This window comes from Lygodium microphyllum, chromosome 7, assembly GCF_053477565.2.
Source record: "Lygodium microphyllum isolate KBCC chromosome 7, Lygodium_microphyllum_v1.1.10, whole genome shotgun sequence".
Taxonomy (NCBI): domain Eukaryota; kingdom Viridiplantae; phylum Streptophyta; class Polypodiopsida; order Schizaeales; family Lygodiaceae; genus Lygodium; species Lygodium microphyllum.
The window spans coordinates 139,228,464-139,245,451 of NC_141141.1; positions in this window are offsets into that span (position 1 = coordinate 139,228,464).

Consider the following 16,988-nt stretch of genomic DNA (forward strand, 5'->3'; position numbering starts at 1 on the left):
TTGGAATCTATCACCATCATTAGAGGACACCTCACCCTAGTACACAAGTCAATATCCACATCATGATGTCATTTGGATCTTGCACAAAATCTTACAAGCATGGACCCCTTTTGTCACATGCTTATATGTATTTATATACATATGGGGGATTAAAGTCAAAGCAGCTTTTAGAAGCCGTTTTTTATCATCTCGATAACTCCCAAGAAAAAGCGAATTTCAAGAAAATTCCCGTGGTACCTGATCGGTTTCGACCTGGTCTACAAAGTTGCAGAGGAAAAATTTTTCAAATTCCTCACGGATTTGAAGTTACGAAGGCGCAGACTGCTAGCTACATACAATTTTCTTCTCTCTTTCACCACACCAACTTTCCACTCTGTCCTTCTTGTAAATATATTATAATAATGTTATTTGGACACCCACCTCTTGTAATCTAGCTCCATTTCTCTATTTTGTCTACCACCACCCTTGGCTTCTTGCATGATGACCAAGGTGGGAACTTGTCCCATCCACTATTCTCTATATTTTCAAAGATGCCATACATCATCTAGAATTATGTTAATAAAAATGATTAGCTTAATCTAATCCCTCATGGAGGCTATATAAAGAGCCCATGGAGAATGAAGAAGGGGGAGGAAGGACAATGACAAGTCCATGAGAGCATTCTAGAATATCCTCATCTCTTTGAGATAAGCTATGAGTAAGTTCTTTTATTATGTAGTATAATGGCAAGCTTCCTCTACCTCTTCTCCTATTATCTCCCTCTCTTCTCATCTTCTCATTCCATGTAGCATAATGGCAAGCTTCTTCTACGTCTTCTCCTCTTGTCTCCCTCTCCTCTCATCTCTCTCTCTTATATTCCAATATGGTGTCTAGTACATATATTCTCTCTTGTAAATTTATGTCTTGGTTCTCTTGATTCTCTTTGAGAAAAGGGATGTCCTAGCCCATCCTCCCTTTGGCTAGGTGGTGCTCCTCTTTAGTTCTCTTAGAGAGGATTGGAGGTTGGATGGGTAAGAGGCAACCCGTTCATCATTTCAGCCCTCATTTTTGGTGTCCCTGCTGAGGACATTCCCAACCACAATTGTCTACCTCCTTATGTGGGACGATACAACACATAGTGGTACATCCTCTACTACAAGTTCCCCAAGTGGCTCTTCTCCAACACATTCACCAGTTTTCTATTAAGCTAGTCGAAGTCCACGACTCCTAGAATGGTCTCCTAAGGAAGCCCAAGAAAGAAAGTATGCATATCGGACGAAGGCATGCATGCGGGTAAATGGTGTTCACTTTAGAAATTCCATTCTCTCACAACGAAAAAAATTATGTTGCCATTAATTGCTAGGTTCTCATAATTGTGGTGAGTGTTTTGCAAACAAAGTGAAGGCCCTTCCGAGAGGTCCTCGTCTCCAAATCATCAAATCCCTCTCTCTCTCTGGCCTAATCCACATCAAAGGAGGACAACTATGCATGAACGGTGTGGAGTTTTGTAGAAGTGCAAAGTACGAAGACTACCTTCAACTGTTGTTAGCTCGAAGGTTGGGTGTGGTTGAAAATGTCGCCATCACACCTTATGAAATATATGTCACCGAGGATGGACACACCAAGGCAAGAACAATCACTGGTGAGCAAATTCTCCGTATAGCAAAATTGGTGGGTTCCAAAAAGAAACACTCTGGGAAAATTCCTTCATAATTCAAGAAAGTGCATTCCCTCTACTCCCTTAAGTAGTCTCCACTCATGAATAATAATAATGGCCCGAATTTCTACACCTTCCACTCTGTACCAAATATCTGAGTTAATGTATGCATCAATAGGAAGATTTTCTTCCAGCAGCGTCTTGTCATGTACTTTAGGGCTGAAAGATTAAGGGAGATTCTTGTATCACCAAAACCTATAATCTTCCCAATGCTAGACTACAATGCATCCTTCAATGTACATGTCTTTATCCTATTATAATTGTTTCTCATGAATCAGAACGAGTTGTATGGACCTATCCATCCACTTGCTATGCAAATTGTGCATATTGTAGCTAGCACAAAGCTTAGATTCCAAGGCATTATTAGAAGCATACTGGGGCCTAGGCGTCTTGCTAAAGTGAATGCATGTGTGAACCCATTCATCCTTCCCCTTATAAAATACAACTTAAGTCTAGACGTTTTCATCTTCGTACTCTACTAAGGCAACATGGCATTTCCAAGTTTTTTTGGGCACAAAGGGGAGGCCAAAAAGTGGGAAAGGAGAGTGCTAAATGAGTGTCCAAGGTTGGACAAAATCTTGGGTGAGTAGCGCATGATAGGGCTTTTAGCTTTTCTCCACCTTTGCCTTTCTAGCCCATTATGCATTAGCATTATTTAATAGCCACAATGTGTTGATGATACAAGAAAGTTGAAGGGAGCAGGAGAAACTAGTGCAAATTACATTACAATTTACAAGGGTTTTCTTGCAAGCCTCAAGGGACAGCTATTAATCTCAAGCCCAAGGTGTAAGGAGTGAAGTTTTAGTATTAGTTGACTACTTGGGGTAGGCTGCTAGAGAAAGATCTTGGAACTTCTTGGGGCTAACAACCATGGCAGCTTGTAAGAGAAGAGAGAGAAGGGGACAGTAACAAAAAGTAACTGAGATTTTTTCCCTCTTCTAACTTTTTGGATGACTTAGAAATGGCCTTCCTAGTCACAGGCCGGGATGATGAAGCAACCAAAGTACGGGCCTTCTCTTTAATTCTAAAGGGTGATTCTCGAGTGTGGTATCAAGCTCTCTCGGAGGCTACAAGGGGTAATTGGGAGGATCTCAAGATCGCATTCATGCACAAGTACCAAGATACAGAGCCACCTGAAGATATTTGGAGACAACTCTTAGATCTTCGCCAAACCTTACCAGGGGAGTACCAAGCATATGAAGGCATGTTTATAAAATTGTGGGATAAATGGACAGCCTCTTTGGCCGAGGGAGAAAGAGTACCTGATTGCCTTAAGAAATATTGTTTTCTAGCCAGACTCCATCCTCTACTAAGGGATAAGGTCAAAAGAAAGTTTTCCACATCCTATGAAGAATCAGTCACTTATGCGAGGGAGAAAGATAGAAAATTGAAGTATCAAGCCCAGTTGAAGGGGGGAGTTGAGCCCATGCAGGTTTTACCAACCATGCCAAGGCCTAGAGAAATAGCAGAGGCCCCACCTCAATTGGAGATACCACAGCAAGGGCTCCTACAACGCATTACTAATCAACTTGAAAGCCTTTCATTAAATTTGGTGCAAGGAGTACGACCCTCTCCCCTCATAAATGAAGGCAATCGAGTCCAAGGAGACAAGAAAGAGAGTATGTTTGCTATAATTGTGGGGAAATTGGCCATGGTATGTATTTTTGCCCTCATCCTAGGCGTTTTCTAGGAAATGGGTTCCAACCAAGAAGGAGGGGACAACAAGTGACACCACCTAGGGAAAGGTTTCTTCCACCGAATCCAGGGCCTCCACTACCGGTTCAAGTTCTCGAGCATCCTCGACCACTTGCAGAGGTGCCGCCCTTGCCTGTCCAACCGCCAGAGAATCATGATATTAGGATAATTAGTTTAGATGAGAGTGATGTCAAAGGGAAGGCCAAAGTAGTAGAGGTTGTGAAGCAATGCCGGTGAAGAAAGCCTGGAGAATTGAGAGAATGGAGCCTACACCACCAAAGGAGGTTGAAAATATGGAAGAGGAGGCAGAGTCATCAATGGCTACAAAGACACGCAACAGTAAAAAGAGGAGAGCTCGCTCACGCCGACACATTGAGCCAGATGATTTTTCCCTGGGTAAAGGTACTAGAGCTTATGTTTTGCTTGCTGATGTGAGGAATCAAGGGCCAAAAATTTCATGGCCCCAATTACTACATCTATCTCCAATAGTGCGGCAACAATGGTCAAAGATGGTAAGCATTAGACCCATGAAGAATAGACATGTGAATGCAATCTAGGCTAGAAAGATGAAAGATATTGTGCCTCTAGTGGAAGCCGAAATCAATGGGCAGAGAGTGTCAAAGACATATGTGGATGGAGGTGCAGAGATTTTTGTCATGACGGAAAACTTGATGCATCGTTTGGGATTAGAGGTAAATGAAACTACTAAATTTGGGGCCAAAATGGCTAACAATGTAGTAGTAAATTGTTTGAGAGTTATAAAGAAAGTCAAGGTAAGGTGTGTGGAGTGTAATTGAAGCTTGACATATATGTGATGCCAGTGAAGGGGGACGGCTATTCACTCATTCTTGGGCGACCATGGCTAATGGGAATGAAAGCCAAACAAGATTGGGAGACAGGGGCTTTAGAGCTAAGGCCACAAAAGGGGCTGCATAAAAAATGGAAGAGCACTATCTACAACATGAAGGAGGGCCGACAGGAGGATCTTGTGTTAGAGACCACCGCTGATGAATGGAGTTCCAGTGAGGGTTTGTCATCTATGACAGAGGGAGAGTCTTCTAATGAGGAGGAAGAAAGCTCTCTAGAAGTGATGGGGATTACATTAAAAGGGCATTCTAGTAGTGCAATTCCAGAGCAGCTTCCAAAGGTCGAGAAGGAGGGGTTAGAAAAAATGTTGGCTAAGGATCTATCAGTTGAGGAGAAGGCAGCCTACATGGAAGTGGTGATAAAACACTCTGCACTTTTTATTTCTGATTATGAACACATCACAGGTGTGACAGTAGTACAGCATCACATTAATCTTAAAGAGGGAGCAAGGCCGGTGGTGCAGCGACTACGACGGTCGGGAGTAGTTCAACAAAACGCTCTACTCACTCAGGTGCAACGACTTTTGAAGGCAGGCTTCATCTATCCAATAGGGGATTCAGAGTGGGTTTCACCTATGGTGGTGATACCCAAGAAGAATGGAAAATGGAGGATTTGTGTGGACTACAAGCCGCTAAATGATGCAACAAAGAGAGATCACTTTCCTCTTCCCTTTCAAGATGAAATACTTAACGAGGTGGCCGGGCATGAGAGATACACTGTTTGTGATGGGTATTCAGGTTATTTCCAGATTCGAATAGCTGAGGAGGATCAACAGAAGACCACCTTCATTACACCTTGGGGTTGTTTTGCTTACAAAGTAATGCCATTTGGATTAACAAATGCCCCAGCTACCTTCCAGCGATTCATGAATTATGTCTTCCAACCATATTTTGGGAAATCCATCAAGGTCTTTATTGATGATTTTTGTATTTATAGTTCTAAGGATTTACATCAAGGAAAGGTGGATGAAGCTTTCAACCGCCTTGCACAAATGGGGGGGCAATTAAACCATAAGAAGTGTCGCATTGGCGAAAGCAGTGTAACTTTGTTAGGGCATGTCGTAAGTGAGAGGGGCATTGAAGCAGATCCAAACAAAGTTAAGGCCCTATTGGCGGTGCCATCACCATCTTCTGTGAAGCAACTAACCTCTTTCATTCAGAAGGTGCGATATATGGGGCAGTTCATTCATCTCCTCTCCCAATTAATATTTCCACTGCAACAATTAACCCACTCTGAGGAGCTCATGTGGAGTGACGACAGTAAAAGGTGCTTTCACGAGGTGAAGAAGGCTCTTAGCACCCTTCCTATAATTTTATAGCCGTGTTGGGATCAGGAGTTTTTTGTCAATCCGAGTTTTGGGGAAGATTCTCTAGGGGCAACACTAATACAAAAGGATGCCAAAACTGGCCTAATGAGACCGGTTTACTTTTCTAGTAGAGTAATGACAGCATCAGAACGAGGGTACAAGATGGTCGAGGTGATGGTTTTGTCTCTAATGTTTGCTGTAAGAAAGTTTCGTCCTTATCTTCTCCCTAGACCATTCACAGTGATCACGACAGAAAAGCATTTTCCCTATGCCTTACAGCACATGGATGTTTCAGCTAGAATCGCTAAGTGGGTGATACAACTCCAAGAGTTTGACTACACCTTCAAGGTGGAGGATTCTACTCGAGCTTTCCTAGCTGATTTGTTGACCCATAGATGCAATCAAAAGAAGGAAAAGGAGAAGGGAAAGGTAAAAGAGGAGACACCTCCTCTTGAGGAGCCGCCACGGGTGGAGAATGCCCATGCCCTCTACTTCGATGGGGCCTACAAGCGTATTAAAGACAAAGCGGTAGCAGGAATAGTGGTGTTCAGTCCCGAAGATGACAAACTTTATGGAGAAGGTATTAGCTTGGAGAATGTCCATTCTAATAATGAGGCAGAATATCAAGCCTTGCTTTTAGGTTTGAGGTGGTATCTTTCACATGGTGTCACTCGATTTAATGTTTTTGGGGATTCTATGCTAATTGTTAAGTAAATGAAAGGAATCTGGGCTTGTAAAAATGATAACTTAGCAGTGAAAATGAGGGAAGCTAAAACTCTCATGATAAAGCTACAGAAAGCCCAAATCTATTTTGTGCCAAGGCACACAAATGGTGACGCAAATGCTCTAGCAGCTGAAACATTGAAAGAGGCAATGGTGGGCATCATTGCAGTAAAGCTTCCCTTGTTTCAGGGTAAGTTTCAACTACAATATGTGCTTTATTTTCTTGAGCAAGGTGAGGCACCTACACATATGAGTAAAAGTGAGAAAAGGTGGCTAGCTACTAAGGCCACTAAATACCACTTGATAAATGATGTGTTATATTGCAAAGGAAAGGATGCAGTGCTTAGAAGGGTGCCAATAGCAAAGGAGATTATAGATGTGATTAAGAGCTGCCATGAAGGGGTTTGTGGCGGACATTTTGCTCAAGAAATAACCAGCAGGAAGATTCTCCCAGTCGGTTTTGTGTGGCCTAGTCTACATCGAGATGTGCAACATTGGTGCTGCACTTGTGACGATTGCCAAAAGGCCGAACCAAGGAAGCTAGTGCATGAGGAACAAAATCCCATAACTACATATGTCCCATTTGAGAAATGGGGGATTGATGCAATAGGGCCACTCCCACGAACTCAATCTGGCAAGGAATACATCATAATGGGAGTGGACTACATGACGAGGTGGGCAGAGGCTTCCCAAGAAGTGGGAAAATTTGTGTTTGAAAATATTTGTTGCAGGTTTGGTACACCTTTGGAAATTATCTCTGATCGGGGTCCTGGTTTTAGGGCAAACCTAGTAGGGGAGCTAATGGAAAGGCTAAAAATCAAGCACAGGCATTCTACTCCCTACTACCCACAGTGTAATGGTTTGGTCAAAAAAGTAAATGGGCTGATTTGTAAGATAATTACCAAGCAAGTACACATGCACCCCAAGCACTAGGATAAAAAATTGAGTGCAACTCTTTGGGCCTACAGGACTTCATTCAGAACCTCACTTGGCTATACTCCATTTCACCTCATTTATGGCCAAGAGGCTTTGCTTCCTATAGAGGTGGAACTGGCCAGTTTGCGTGTGTTAGTAGCCAGTCGAGAGAAGAATCAAGATAAGAAGTTAGAGGAAAGGATCTTGGATCTAGAGAGGCTGGAGTTAGACAGAGAAGCAGCAGTCCAACATTATTCCATGCAGGCTGAAGAGAGAAGGAAGACATTTAATAAGAATTTGGCTAGCAAACACATAAGGGAAGGATCACTTGTGCTACGTTATGATAATCGCTTTGATAACAGAAAGGATGCTAAACTTGTGTTCAAGTGGGAACGGCCATTCATGGTCATAAGGAGATATCCAAATGGAAGCTATAAGCTAGGTGACATGGATGGGAAGGTTCACAAGACAAGGATAAATGGATGGCAACTAAAGCCTTATTTTCAAAGAAATATGAATACTTTGGAGCACTCATTCAATGAAGAGCCACCAATGAGGGGTGCAATCAACCTTACTCTATTGGACCATCATTAGCAAGCTAGAGGCATGAATACCTCTAGCCTAAGGGGAGGGCTAATGATCCGGGTTTTTTACAACCCGGATTATTACCACAAAATTTGGCCAAAGCCCCTATCAAGAGCTTACCATATCACTTTGGGTTTACTCTTCAAGCACTAGGTATGCTACATTGCTTCTCGATTATGATAACTCTAGCAAATGGGGGGAACAAGTTCTTAGAAGGCATGTCAATGTAAAGGGTAAAATGGATGGTTATCTTAGTGAAGATGGAAATGGATTACATCTAGGAGTTGAGTGAGTGCATAGATTTTTCAAAGGACTAGCCTCCAACTACACATGGGCCCCTTTTGCATTACTAAGATTTGGAATCTATCACCATCATTAGAGGACACCTCACCCTAGCACACAAGTCAATATCCACATCATGGTGTCATTTGGATCTTGCACAAAATCTTACAAGCATGGACCCCTTTTGTCACATGCTTATATGTATTTATATACATATGGGGGACTAAAGTCAAAGCAGCTTTTAGAAGCCGTTTTTTATAATCTCAATAACTCCCAAGAAAAAGCGAATTTCAAGAAAATTCCCGCAATGCCCGATCGGTTTCGACCTAGTCTACAAAGTTGCAGAGGAAAAATTTTTCAAATTCCTCACGGATTTGAAGTTACGAAGGCGCAGACTGCTGGCTACATACAATTTTCTTCTCTCTTTCACCACACCAACTTTCCACTCTGTCCTTCTTGTAAATATATTATAATAATGTGCTTTGGACACCACCTCTTGTAATCTAGATCCATTTCTCTATTTTGTCTACCACCACCCTTGGCTTCTTGCATGATGACCAAGGTGGGAACTTGTCCCATCCACTATTCTCCATATTTTTAAAGATGCCATACACCATCTAGGATTATGTTAATCAAAAAAATTAGCTTAATCTAATCCCTCATGGAGGCTATATAAAGAGCCCATGAAGAATGAAGAAGGGGGAGGAAGGACAATGACAAGTACATGAGAGCATTCTAGAATATCCTCATCTCTTTGAGGTAAGCTATGAGTAAGTTCTTTTATTATGTAGTATAATGGCAAGCTTCCTCTACCTCTTCTCCTATTATCACCCTCTCTTCTCATCTTCTCATTCCATGTAGCATAATGGCAAGCTTCTTCTACCTCTTCTCCTCTTGTCTCCCTCTCCTCTCATCTCTCTCTCTTATATTCCAATATGGTGTCTAGTACATATATTCTCTCTTGTAAATTTGTGTCTTGGTTCTCTTGATTCTCTTTGAGAAAAGGGATGTCCTAGCCCATCCTCCCTTTGGCTAGGTGGTGCCCCTCTTTAGTTCTCTTAGTGAGGATTGGAGGTTGGATGGGTAAGAGGCAACCCGTTCATCATTTCAGCCCTCACTATCATTTTGATTGATTTGTTGAGTGTGAAACTTGATAGCCTTGGTCAAGCTTAGTATTTTTGGACAGGTTGAAGTAGGAGTTTGTTATTAGCTACCAAACATTGAGGAACAAGGTATGTTTTCTTGTCAAGACACTTTCATTTCATAGGGATTATGGGTTCACGAGCACTTCATGTTGCACTTTTTGATACACTGTACTCGGGGGTCATCTCCTGTTCTTATAAAATATTTCCATGCCATGGATTGGGATTATGCACACTTTGCACCATCGTTGAGCACTAGCACGACAAAAGGCCGTTGCAGCTATATGCAGTAAATCTTAGTTGCACGCACACATGAGAGAGCACCTGTCATTGAGCACGCACATTTCTTGCATACACAATATTTGGGATGCTCATCACAAAGTTAGGAACCTTTGGTTGAGTGTGTAAGGAGGATGGGTGAGTTTAGAGGGTCGTGAAGGATGCCGCCAATTGCTGAGGGGGGTCACTCTTGAATATATGTACATATAACGTGAGTTCAAAATAAGGGGTTTTTAAAACACCATTTTTATACATTTTTTACATATATAAGGGTGTCATATAAAGGGGTTACTTATAGATTCAATAGAAAATGGTTGTGTTTTATTCAAGAAAAATTCATAGATTAGGATATTTATAAATAGGCCATGAACGCATGTTATATAGAGAATATATATATAGTGAGCCCCCGGAGGCCAATTGTGAGATGGGTTGTTCTTGTCTGGTCAACATCTTGAGGACCATCATTTTCTTGAGAGATTGTTAGATTATGGATGGATGGAATGGAGTATATCATATCTTTTTTAAGAGAGTTGAGAGGTGAGGATAAGAAATTTTAAATTAACAAGCAATTTTGTTTGCATTTTGCATGACGCACGATCACATGTAGATAGGCTAGGCACAATTTTTTCAATACATACATTATTTTTGTGTGTAGCATCATTTGAGTGGTTGCATAGCATGAATTCCAATTTGCATATCTTCCAAATCATATATGTATGGGCATGAAGTACTATTTTATAGCATATTCCTATTAGGGCACACTGCACTAAAAAAACAGGTTTATATCTAGAGAATATTTATTTTGAAGACTCAAGGATCAAAGGAAAATGTCGTAAGTTTTACATTGTCAACGAGTATTTCTTGAAGAAAAAGAGGACGTGTGTTGAAAGTGTGTGCAATTACAAGAACAATAGGCTAAGAAGGGAATAAGTCGTCCAAGATAAAAGATGCGATTTACGAAAATCAATATTTTTGCCCATTTTTAATGGATTTTTGTGATTCTCCACACACTAGCTTGTCAACAGATGCGTTCTGATCATTTTGAGTATCCAAACGACTATATTCGGAGTTCAAATGAAGAAGTTATGATCCAAACAAGTTGCAAACAAGCATAGAGCAAAAAAAACGAAAACAGTGAAAAGCAGTAGAAAAGCAAAAGCCAAAAGCTAAAAGAAAAAAGCCTAATGTATGTGAGTGTGGATGAAAAACTATAAAAGGAGAAGAGAGTGGAGAGCTAAGGGCCTTCCCCCTTTTGTACAATTGTATTTTGTAAGAAAGAAGAGAGGAGGGTCGCATGCTAGAGTGAGCTCTTGTCATGCCAATTTGAAAGTCAGAGTTGTTGGATGTCAAAGCGCCAAGTGTCAGCTCAAGGTATGAGAATATATTTCACTTTGTTTATTTTCAAATTGTTCTTTTTTTTGTTGTGTTGTATTTGTGTGATGCTCTGCCCACATTCGGGTTTTTTAGTTGTTTTGAGCTACAAGAGGCATTTTTTATTGTTTTGTTTTCGTGTGTGGCTTGTGGTGTATTGTCGAATATTTGAATTTTTCAAGTTGTAGTGTGTATCCGACAAAGTCAATTATCCCAACCGGCACTCCTTAACGTCTCGTTATCGAGTTGTGAGTGAGGCTTTCTCTCAATCACGACTTGCGTAACATCTCTCTTTTTTGGTGCCCCCACTAAGGAGTGCGGAAATTTTTTTAACTTTGTGTGTAATTTGCTGATTGATTTCTTGTTTGTAATCGTTTTTGGTGTCCCCACTGAGGAGTGCCGAAATTTTTTTTAGATGAAAAGAAGGGAGAGGATCCTCAACGATTCCTTGAAAAATTGGAGCTTGGATGTATTATCTAGCGAATAAATGACTCAACCTTGAAAGTCCAAATTCTGAAATTTCAATTGTTGGATGAAGGTCATAATTGGTTTGAGGACTATGAAAAGACCCTTAGATTGAGAAAGCCTCTTGTTCCTATGGAATATGAAGCAACTAAGCAGGCGTTCCTTAACCGTTTTAAGGAAAGCGAGACTTCCCAAGACCTTTGGAGAAAAATAAAAACTTGCCAAAAGAGAGAAGACTAGACCATAATTTTTTTTGCCATGGAGTACGCTAGATTTTGGGATCGTTGGAATGTAACTTTAGGCCCATGAGAGAGAGCCCTAGAAATGTTGAAAATTAAACATTTCATTGAAAAATTGCAGGGAGAGGTGAGGACAAAATCGGAAATAAAAGAACCTAGTACTTTTGAAGAAGCTGTGATGATTGCCGTAGAAAAAGAGAGAAATTTTGAGAAAATTAAAAAAAGAGAGTCATTTAGAACACCTATTGAAAATAGAGACCAAAATTGGCAAGGACAAAACTTTCAAATGTTAACGAGAAAAAATTCCCAATTAGCACCAGAGATTGAGGCTCAATTGTCTGGCCAATAACAAAATATGAGAATAGGAGCTATGAGAGGAAGACCTTGGGGAAGAGGAAGTGGAGGATCTGTAGGACAGACCAATCAGGAAAATTTAGGAAGTGGGAGAGGAGTAAATGGTAGACGATATTTTCGTAGACCGATGGTGACTTGTTTTTCCTGTGGAGAGTTAGGTCATGTGAGTACAAATTGTCCTTATCCACCTAGAGCACGAGGAGATATGTATCCTTTACCTCAAAATTTTCCTAATAGACAAAATGATTTTGGGACAGAAATTAAAAAATATTCTACCTCACAAGAACCTAGGTTGACTGAAGAAGAGAAAGAAAAACATGCTATAAATTGTATTGTTTTAGAAAATGTTAAAAAAAAGAAAGTAGAATTGTTGATGTAATGCCTACAATTATAAGAAAAAGAGATGTTGAGAGAGATGAACTTGAAACAAGTAAGGCTCGTGAGGAAAGAGGAAGGAAAACAAAGAGAGGAGAGAAGAAAGAGAAATGAGAGAAAAATAAATCAAGAGCACCTAGAAAACATTATCATGCTACTGGCATTCCTTTGGGGGAAGGAGAGAGTGATTATGACCTAAAAAAGGATATGATGGGTAAGAAACCTGATATATCTTTTGCCCGATTGATGGAGTTGTGCCTTAAGATGAGACGATAGTGGAAGAAATTAGTGAATCCAAAGTATAAGAAAAAAAATAAAGGAACAGTAAGAGTTTTCAGTGTAGAAGAATTGCTTGATATTTGTCCCACTGTTGATGCTTGGTATAAGAATCAGAACATAGGAGAAGCATATATTGATGGAGGAGTGCAAATTAGTGTGATTACTCAGGCTTGTGTTGAGCAGTTGTTGGGACTTTGAATCATTGAAGGGTCTAAATTTTGAATCAGTCTTGCTAATCATGCTAAAGTGAGGTGCTTAGGTATGATTCAAAATTTGGAAGTGAAGGTTTATGGAGTTTTTATAAAAACTGATTGTCATGTTATGCCACAGCAAGGTTGGGAGCTTTTCCGCTCATATTGGGTAGACCTTGGCTTAGGAAAGCAAGAGCAATTCAAGACTGGGGAAAAGGAATAATAACAATTTATGATCGAAGGGGAGTACCAAAGAAGTTTGACATGTCTTTGAGAAAGGAACTTGTGAATGAAGAAGATTGTGAAAAAGAAAATGAGGAAGAGAGTGATAGCTCTTCTGAGAAAGATGATATTGAGGATGAGAGTTCAGAGAGTGATTTTGATAGGGAGGTGTCATTTGTTGCAGTGGAGTTAGTGAGCTTTGAGAGAGAGGAAGAGAGAATTAAGGATGAATTTTTGAGTTTGTTAGAAGACCATGAGGGGGAGGGCTTAGAAATGGTAAGTTTTCAAGATGAAGTTAAGGGTTCGAATTTGTTGCCTAATGAGTTTGTGGAAATTTTTTGTGAGTTTGGTTATGAGTTAGATGATCAAGAGAGTATGGAGGTTTTAGGTTCTGACTCATGCTGTGATTCTGGTATTGGTGTTGTTGACTTTGATGAGTCTTTTGAGTTGGTTATTGATGTTTTGAGTAGCGCTGGAGAGGCTTTTGTTTATGATGTTGATGATGTGGTTTTGAGTAGACCTAATCTCTTACTCCTTGATAGTTGTGATGATGATTGTTTGGTTGTTTTAGGCAACAATGTCGAAGAGAAAACTTCATTTGATAGTCTTGTAGTTTCTTTGAATTCTCCAGAAGTTTGTGATGATTTTGATTGGGGATTTGATGACCCTGAAAGTGACATTAAAGAGGATGTGAGAGAAAATTTGAATAAAGCTTTGGAAAGGATTGAAAATTTGAGAGAAGAGAGATCCAACACTAAGGGTAAAGAGTGTAAGAAAATTGGAAAGTTGCAGTTGAAGAAATTTTGACAATTAGGTGTTTGAATGAGGATCATGATTTTAATATATTGCCTTAGGTGTATATATGTGATTTTTGTGGAAAGTCTTATCACATTGTTTGTGAGAATAATGTGGCAATGATTATTTGTTGTGTTTTTTTTTTAAGAGCTAAAGTTTCGTTGTTTGTATAGATGTTTTGAAGAGATTGATTTTTCTGAGATTTTTGTGATCTTTGTGGATAAGTTTGATTTTGGCAACATAGAAAAAGTTCAAACCTTATTTCAAAACCCTAGCTTTGTCACGTTTTTTTAATGGGAGGATGGGATGGGTATGTGGATTGTCATTGTGGGTGATGAGATGTTTTGCTTTGACAATGTGAGTTGTTTTGAGAAATTTGGATTTGAAAATTTTGAGGATTTCAAAGAGAAAAATTTTGATGATTTTTGTGTGCCCGTTCAGAAGTGGTTTGAGAATGGTATGTCATGGATTTTTTTTAATTTATGAGTTTGAAGAACTCAGAGATAGATCGTTGGATTGATTGGCTCATAAATGTTGCATTGTTTTATGAAAGCAACTACTGCACATGAATGTTTGCAGACTAGGGGAAGGGCTAAATATATCAAGCGTTTTTGTGAAAACTGAAAACCCCTAGTCAAAATTGTAGTTAGGTTTGATTTCTTCTAGTTTTGTTGTTTGAGTGATTGTTTTTTTTGTTGTTTTGTAATTGGATTTCATGTGTTTGTCTAGCTTAGGATTTGTTTCTATCATTTTGTTTGATTTGTTGAGTGTGAAACTTGATAGCCTTGGTCAAGTTTGGTATTTTTGGATAGGTTGAAGTAGGAGCTTGTTATTAGCGACTGAACATTGAGGAACAAGGTATGTTTTCTTATCGAGACTCTTGCACATCACAGGGATTATGGGTTCATGAGTACTTCACGTTGCACTTGTTGATGCACTGCACTTGGGGGTCGTCTCCTATTCTTATCAAATATTTCCATGCCATGGGTTGGGATTATGCATGCTTTGCACCATTGTTGAGCACTAGCACAGCATGAGGTCCGCTGCAACTATATGCAGTAAATCTTAGTTGCACGTGCACATGAGAGAGCACCTATCATTGAACACACACATTTCTTGCACGCACGATATTTGGGATGCTCATCATAAAGTTAGGAACCTCTAGTTGAGTGTGTAAGGAGGTTGGGTGAGTTTAGAGGGTCTTGAAGGACGCTACCAATTGTGAGATGGGTTGTTCTTATCTGATCAACATCTTGAGGACCATCATTTTCTTGAGAGATTGTGAGATTATGGATGGGTGGAGCAGAGTATATCATATCTTTTTGAAGAGAGTTGAGAGGTGAGGATAAGGATTTTTAAATTAACAAAGAATTTTCTTTGCATTTTGCATGACGCACAATCACATGTAGATAGGTTAGGCACAATTGAAGAACAATACATACATTATTTTTTTGTGTAGCATTGCTTGATTGGTTGCGTAGTATGAATTCCAATTTGCATATCTTCCAAATCATGTATTTATGGACATGAGGTACTATTTCATAGCATATTCTTAGTAGGGCACACTGCATTAAAAAAACAAGTTCATATCCAGAGAATATTTATTTTGAAAACTCAAGGATCAAAGGAAAAGGTTGTAAGTTTTACATCGTCAGCAAGTATTTCTTGAAGAAAAATAGGACATGTGCTGAAAGTGTGTGCAATTACAAGAACAATAGGTCAAGGAAGGGAATAAGTCGTCCAAGATAAAAGATGGAGAAAAAAGATGTGATTTATGAAAATTAGTATTTTTGTCCATTTTGATGGATTTTCATAATTCTTCCCCCATGGTCTTGTTGACCAAATGCATTCCAATCGTTTTGAGTATCTGAACAACTATATTCGGAGTTCAAATGACAAAGTTATGATCCAAACAAGTTGCGAACATGCATAGAGCAAAAAAAATGAAAATAGTGAAAAGCAGTAGAAAAGCAAAAGCCAAAAACTAAAAGCAAAAAGCCTAATGTATGCGAGTGTGGATGAAAAAACTATAAAAGGAGAAGAGAGTGGAGAGCTAGGGGCCTTCCACCCCTTTTGTACAATTGTATTTTGTAAGAAATGAGAGAGGAGTGTCGCATGCTAGAGTGAGCTCTTGTCATGCCAATTTGAAAGTCGGAGTTGTTGGATGTCAAAGCGCCAAGTGTCGGCTCAAGGTACGAGAATATATTTCACTTTGTTTATTTTCAAATTATTGTTTTTTTTTTGTATTGTATTTGTGTGGTGCTCTACCCACATTCGGGTTTTTAGTTGTTTTGAGCTACAAGAGGCATTGTTTATTGTTTTGTTTTCGTGTGTGGCTTGCGGTGTATTGTCGAATATTTGAATTTTTCAAGTTGTGTTGTGTATTCGACAAAGTCAACTATCCCAACCGGCACTCCTTAATGTCTCGTTATCGGGTTATGAGTGAGGCTTACTCTCAATCACTGCTCGTGTAACATTGTTAGATTGGTCAACCAAGTCCCTTCCCTTGTCTCTCAAGCAAAGACCAGATGCTTGTGCTCATTGAGCGAGGTCTCTAGAATTAGTTCCACCTTCCCCCTCCTTCTAGATTAAGTATAATCAACAGAGGTTTACCTTGTGCATTTCCTTGAGCAATGTGGATTTGAAACCTCCAGAAGATGGGTGGTCAAAATCATGGTCTGGAAATTTTATGAGAGTTGTCTTTGATAGATTCGTGGATGAGCTAGTTTCACATTAAACCTAGTTATTTTATTTTATGTATCTCATAGGACATTTGAAAATTCTTGATGAGGAGGATCTAAATATTTACATGGGGGATGTGATTTTGCAAGCAGTCATGTATGTTCATTCTGTGGAGCTCTTGTTAGTAGAAAGCTTGAAGACTTATAATTAGCAAATGTCATGGTGTAGAGGGCATACTTGGCATCCGCCTTTGGAGGATAATGCTTTGGAACCTCGTCGTTTATAGAGTGTCTTTCATAAGTCCAATATCCAACCATTGCAAACTTAATTGTTGAGCTATATTGTTAATCATCCATTGTTTATTGATTCCTTTTTCCAAGCCCTTAATTCTCATTGTTTTATTTACCTGTTGGATCTTGCTGATCTTCTTTTCTATTATCTCATGTCCTATCGCTTTTCTTGGTATGTTTCCCTTATTTCTTCTAGATTTGATACTATTCCTCTTTTATATTTTACTCCTTTTGG